Source organism: Pristiophorus japonicus, unplaced genomic scaffold, assembly GCF_044704955.1.
Source record: "Pristiophorus japonicus isolate sPriJap1 unplaced genomic scaffold, sPriJap1.hap1 HAP1_SCAFFOLD_348, whole genome shotgun sequence".
NCBI lineage: Eukaryota > Metazoa > Chordata > Chondrichthyes > Pristiophoridae > Pristiophorus > Pristiophorus japonicus.
In genome coordinates this window covers 229,377-236,127 of record NW_027253303.1, presented here as the reverse complement: position 1 = coordinate 236,127, position 6,751 = coordinate 229,377, and positions in this window count along the sequence as shown.

The following is a 6,751-nucleotide window of genomic DNA, read 5'->3' as shown; positions in this document are numbered from 1 at the left end:
AGACAGCGAACAAGGAAGTGAATAAACTCCTAAAATTCGAACTTTTTAAAAAAAAAGTGTTCGACAGAGCAAAACAAAGATTGGGGCTCTCACATGGGCCGAAGGCAAACCTGAAATAAAAAATGAACAAGCTTTAAGAAAAAATGTACAGTTCTTAAATTTTTTCTTAAAATAGATACATTTGACACTGCACAAAATTTAAATTAGTTTTTTTAGGCCCATAACCTTTGTTTAGTAGTCAATACGCTTTAAAAACCCCAGTTACACCTAATCGCTTTGGGTCGAACTTTTAGTAACAAATTTAACAGTGTAATTACTGCGTTAGTTTTCCTGATTTGACAGATTACACTGCTTGCCTGTGGAGGAACAGTGAATGACAGACCGCAACTTCAGGACTTTCACTGCCAGTTCACCATCATTCGGACCGCAAATTCTGAATGGTAGACCATGTTAAAGGAAGCAGGCAATCTAGCTCTGTCCATCATCCCCAGAAAGCTGGCAAACTAGAAGGATATCGGGTGTAAAGGCACCTTGGACAGTGTCAGCACTGACAGCACACATTTAACTGCGTAATGTTTATGCCAAATATTCCAATCAGCTGTGTCTCAACTTACTGCCATCGGTAGCCTGAAGGATCCAGTATAAGCCAGTGACCCAAACTGCAACAAGTTGCACTTGTGGCTCAGTGGGTAGCACTCTCGCCTCTGGGTCAGAAGGTTGTGGGTTCAAGTCCCACTCCAGAGACTTGTGCACAATAAATCTCGGCTGGCACTCCAAGGCACTGCTGAGGGAGCGCTGCACTGTCAGAGGTGCCGTCTTTCGGATGAGACATTAAACCGAGGCCCTGTCTGCTCTCTCAGGTGGATGTAAAAGATCCCATGGCACTATTTGGAAGAAGAGCAGGGGGAGTTATCCCCGGTGTCTGTGGGAGCTTGCTGTGCGCAAATTGGCTGCTGCGTTTCCCACATTACAACAGTGACTACACCTCAAAAGTACTTCATTGGCTGTAAAGCGCTTTGTGACATCCGGTGATCATGAAAGGCGCTATCTAAATGCCAATCTTTCCTTTTCTTTTTATACAACGCTCATGTGCAACATGATGCCATGGAGTCCTGCGCAATAAAGGAATATGGTAAAGAGGTGTAAGTGAAACTTTGGACTCTATTCTGGAATTGCATGCCGAGAAGCCCAGGGAGATGTTCAACAGGAAATGGACCTTGTAGCAAGGAAAGCAAAGGTTAGAAGGTCAGTAATATCTGAATCAAAAATAAACTCGCTGAACACACATGCCTGAGAGACCTGTGGCAATCTGCGTTATGACGTAATACAATTTCCAAGCATAAAAGAACTTGCCACAACTATATATATATTTCAAAACCACGTCAGGAAGCCAGCCTCACCGAGCAATGGACTTTGGCAGCATTTGAGAGGTAAGTAAAGTAGTGACTTGGAGCAGCTGAGATGGAAAATCTCACCACCCACTCTATTAAGGATTTTCTCTTTGAAGGTACCTCTTTGCAGAATGTGTCACCGAACTGTAGTGATTATCCAGCAAACAAGGAGGCCATTTGATCCATCACGTCTGTCCCAGCTCTCTCTCGCAGTAATCCCAAACTAATCCACTGCCCTGCTCTCTCCCCATATCCCTGTATCTGCCTCTGCGCTCTGAATATTTATCTATTTTTCTTCTTTAAAAAAAGCAAGGGTCTCTGTCTCAACCCCATTCCATTCTCCAACAATCTGTGTAAAGAAATTTCTCCTGGGTGACAATATTAAATTGATATCCCCCCCCCCCCCCCCATTGTCACCAACCAGAGGAAATAATCTTCTCACTCTCTCAAGACCCTTCATAATTTTGCAAATCTCCTCTTGGCCTTCTCTGCTCCAGTGCAAATATTCCCAGTGCCTTCAGTCTCTCGTCATACTTCCTGCCAGCAGTCCTTAGTTTGAACTTGTGGCACTTTGGCTTACTGTCACTGCTTAGCTGGAGGCTGTGTTCCAACCTCATAAAAACCATTCATTTTAGGTAGGGCCGTAGCAACAGGTTGGGCTGCATTTTATATTTTGCTCTCGATATTGACGATCGAACAGCAGAGGTCAGTTTCAGAAATGCACAGTTTGTACACATCCTGCTACCCTCCGCCCTTCACCCTGATTGGTTGAGGGACACCAATGCACTGTACCAAGGAGTGGTGGATTTGAATCCACCCGAGCTTTGCTCCCAAGTTGAGTTTCCTAATCTCTACTTGAGAAATACACAGTTGAGACCTGAAAACATTTGACATTAAGCACAAGCGTATTTGTTTCTTATTTGACACTTGCTTGAGGTATTAAACCGAGGCCTCATCTGCCTGTTCAGGAGGACATAAACGATCCCGTTCTTCAAAGAGCAGGGAATTCACCTGATATCGCGGCCAATATCCCCTTTCACACAACACCACCAAAGAAACAGACTGACTGGTCATTGATCTCATTTGCTCTTAGTGGGATCTTGCTATGTGCAAACTGGCTGCCACATTAACCTGCTTAACAGTCGTGACTGCACCTCAGAATAAACCACGGTGGGACGTCCGGAGGTGGAGATACAGCACAATAAAATGCAACGGACTTGGCTGTGATGCCCTCCAGTCCATTGACCCGCACTGGCCAAAGGCAGACACGGACCAGGAACCAGAGGGCTGCTGGCATCTGTGGGTCTTGTCCCAGCGAGGAATCCCAGCACCTTGCGGAGAAAATTCTTACAGGGCTTGACAGGGTAGATGCAGGGAGGATGTTTCCCCTGGCTGGAGAGTCTAGAACCAGGGGGGGTCACAGTCTCAGGATAAGGGATCGGCCATTTAGGACTGAGGTGAGGAGAAACGTATTCACTCAGAGGGCGGTGAATCTTTGGAATTCTCTGCCCCAGAGGTTCAGTCTTTGAGTATATTCAAGACAGAGATCACTAGATTTTTGGATATTAAGGGAATCAAGGGATATGGGGATAGTGCAGGAAAGTGCAGTTGAGGTGGTAGATCAGCCATGAGCTCATTGAATGGTGGAGCAGGCTAGAGGGGCCGAATGGCCTACTCCTAATTCTTATGTTCTTAAAAGGGATGAAAATTGGAGGGGTGGAGGGGGAAAAGAGTAGAGCGAGACTCGTACTACTTAATCAGGGATGGAGGGAGGGGGTGTGGGGGTGGGGGCAGCTGCCAGTGGACTGAACAAATGTCAATCCTGTACCCTGCCCCCATCTGCAGCTCCAGGCAGAGAAGTGCAATGTCAGATAAAAAATGGTGTATGTCACTCCCGAGAATCGAACAAGGCAGCAGCTTGATGTACAACTCTTCCAAAATTGTAATGAAGTCTATATCTGTCGTGCATTTGCTTCATGGGTTCTTTGCTTAAGAATTCACAGCTACACATTTGCTGTCAAGAACTAACTGGTCCATTAGCAAAGGTTTACCAATCACGCTACACATTACCAGTTCATCCAACTGCCACGCATCATCGTGGGGAAACCTGAACTCAATTTAAGCGGGGTTTTATTGAGTCTTGTGAACATCACGTGACTGGCTAAGTCACTCACGATGCAACAGCTCCATAAACCTGTGAGGACACTCGCACATGCACGCAGTGCAATACCCACAATATGTATTTTAGTTGAGGCATATTAGCTTAGTCAACCCTCTGAAATAAATCATTCCTTTTCCAAATCCTGGCTCTGCTCTGGGCTGCACTGATCACTTTGGCGGGGAGGGGGGAGGAAGGTTAGGCGCTTGGGTGGTGGGGGATGGGGTCAGGAACTTGTTTGGGGGGGGGGGTGGGATGGGATGGGAGACGGTCTTAACCCATGACAGTAAGCCCTGTCCGTTCCCAAGTGAGCTTTGCTCTGTCTGGAGTCGGCAGTCAGAATGGCTCGAATTGCACTTTGTAAAGTCACTGATTACATAGGCAGGGCGGTTCTAATTACACATTCCAGAGAAACTGCTGGATGGGTGTGTCTGATCCTCTAAGGGGCCCAATCAGCAATCGGGTCACGTGATCAAGGAGACCCAATCAGAGCTTTAGGTGTTGCAAAGTAACACGTCCTATAAACAATGTCTTCCCTGCCCTCCGCATGGATCTGCGATTTCATCTACAATTTTTCTGCTATGTTTTTTTAATGAATTACATCAGTGCAATAAGATCTAGCTAATGTAAAAGATGTGCTTCGAATTAGTCAGTGCTGGGCCCCAGTCTTTAACTGTGGAACTACAATTGATCATGCATGTTTCAGTTTGACATCCAGTGTGTACATTATGATATGTTTGTGGAGGGAGTCCTGGTCATTCAAACAGTGCTAGACGCATGCAATGTGCATCTGTGGTACTGTCTCCTCTGCCTCCTTTTTTAAATTAAACTCCAATTCCCACGTTACTAGCGTAAGACAATCCTTCCAGGGAACCTCATAATCTGCGTATATTAACAGCTAACGAGTGGTTGATTCACAGATCAGGAATATTACAAGACTACCACAATAAAATGGTAGTGACAACCATTACAAAACTAAAATCTTTAGGGAAATTCTCTGTTCTAACTGCACAATTATGACTGACATCAACCAGAAAAAACACACATTAATTATTATTGGAAGGAATGTGTAACGAGGATAAACGGTACAGTGAGCATTGGAGTACAGTCACTTTGAGAGTATTTACATTTTTAGAGATGATTTTAAAGCGTGAATGAATTGCATTTAAAATTTTTTAATTTATGGTTTGAATTGCAGCCTTGCTTATTCCCCCTGCTTGTTTGTTCTCTCTCTCCCTCCCTCCCTCACGCTCTCCCTTTCTCCCCTTTCTTACTTTCTCCCTCCTTCCTTTCTCTCCCACCCCTTGCTCTCTCCCTCCCACCTTCTAATCTTCCTTCCCTCTCAAGCCCCCCCCCACCCTCCCAACACCCTCCTCCGACTCCTCTATTCACCTCCTCCTCCATTCCATCCCTCCTCCTCCTCCTCCTTCCTCACACCCTCCTTTCTCTCTCTCCTTTCTTTCTTTCTCCCTCCTTCCTTTTTCTCCCTCCCTCATTCTGCCCCCCCTCCCCTCCCCTTCTCTCTAGCCTCCTCTCTCTCTTCCCCATCCCTCTCTCCCCCCATCCCCCTCGCCCCTTTCCCTCTCTCCCTCTCCCTTTCTCCATCTCTCCCCCCCTCCCCCTCCCCCTCCCCCTTCCCCTCCCTCCCCCTCTCCCTCTTTCCTCCTCCCTCTCTTGCCCCTCCCCACTCCATTTCTCCCCGCCACTCTCTCCTCTCTCCAACTCCCCCCCACCCTCTCTCCCCACTCCATTGCTCTCCCCTCCCTCTCTCACTCCCCCTCCCTCTCTCCCCTCTCACTCGCAGGTCTCTCCCCTCCCAGTCCCCTCCCTCTTACCCCCTCTTTCTCCCCACTCGCTCCACCCCTCCCTCTCTCCCCATCCTCCTTCGCTCCCACTCCACCCCCTCTCTCTCTTTCCCCCTCGCTTTCTCCCCACCCTCCCTCAAGCCCCTGCCCCTTTACCGGCCTCCCTCTCTCCCGCTACCTCTCCCTCTCTCCCCTTCCCTCTCTTCCCCCTCCCCCTCTCTACCTCCCACTCCCTCCCCCCCCCATTCCATCTCTTACCCCATCTCTCTCCCTCTGCCTCTCTTTCCCCGTCCCTCGCTCCCCTCCCCCCTCTCTCGCTTCCCCCTTTGCCTTTCCCCACCTCCCTTTCTTTCTCCCCCCATCCCCCCACCACCCCTACCCCCTCCCTCCCTCCCCCCTACTTCCCCTCCTTTTCTCCCCCCTACTCCCCCTCCTTTTCTCCCCCCTACTCCCCCTCCTTTTCTCCCCCTTCCCCTCCATCTTTTCCCCCCTCTCACCCTCTCTCCCCACTCCCTCGCTCTATTCCCTGTCCCTTTCTCCTGCACCCCCTTCCCCTCTCCCACCGCTCTACCCCTCCCCTTCCTCCCCCTCCCACCCTCTGCTCCCATCCCCATCCCCTGAATCGCTCCCTCCCTCTTTCCCCTCTCTCTAGCGTCCCTTCCCTCTCTTCTCCCTCCCCCTCTCTCTTTCCCCCTCCCCCTCTCTTCCCCCTCCCTCACTCCCCTGTCTCCCTCCCTCACTCTCCCTATCTCCCTCCCCCTCACTCACTTCCCCTATCCCCCGCCCTCACCCCCCACCTCACTCCTCCCATCCCTTCCCTCTTGCCCCCCTCTCTGCTCTACCCCTCCCTAATTCCATTCCCCCTCTCCCACATTCCCCCTCTCCCCCACATTCCGACCACTTCCCCATATGCCCCTCTACCCCATGTGCCCCTCCCTCCCTCATATTCCCCATCCCCAATTCCTTTTCCCCCTCTAATCCTCTCCCATTCCTCCCCCTCATTCCTCTGCCTCCCCCCTCCCCCCTCTATTCACCCCTCCCCTCCCCTCCCCTCCCCCCTATTCCCTCCTCCCCATCTCCATTCCCCTCTCTATTCCCTCCTCCCCCCTCTATCCTGCCCCTCTATTTCACCAGCTCATTCCTCCCTCCTCCCTCTATTCCCCCCATTCCCCCCTCTATTCCCCCCGCCCCTATTCCTCCATCCCCCCTCTATTCCCCTCCCCTCCCCTCCCCCCTCCATTCCCCCCTCTACTCACCTCCCCTCCCCCCCACTCTATTCCCCCTCCCCCTCTCTATTCCCCCTCCCCCCTGTATTCCCACTCCCTCCCTCCCCTCTCTATTCCTCTCCCTCCCCCTCTATTCCCCTCCCTCCCCCCCTCTATTCCCCTCCCTCCCCC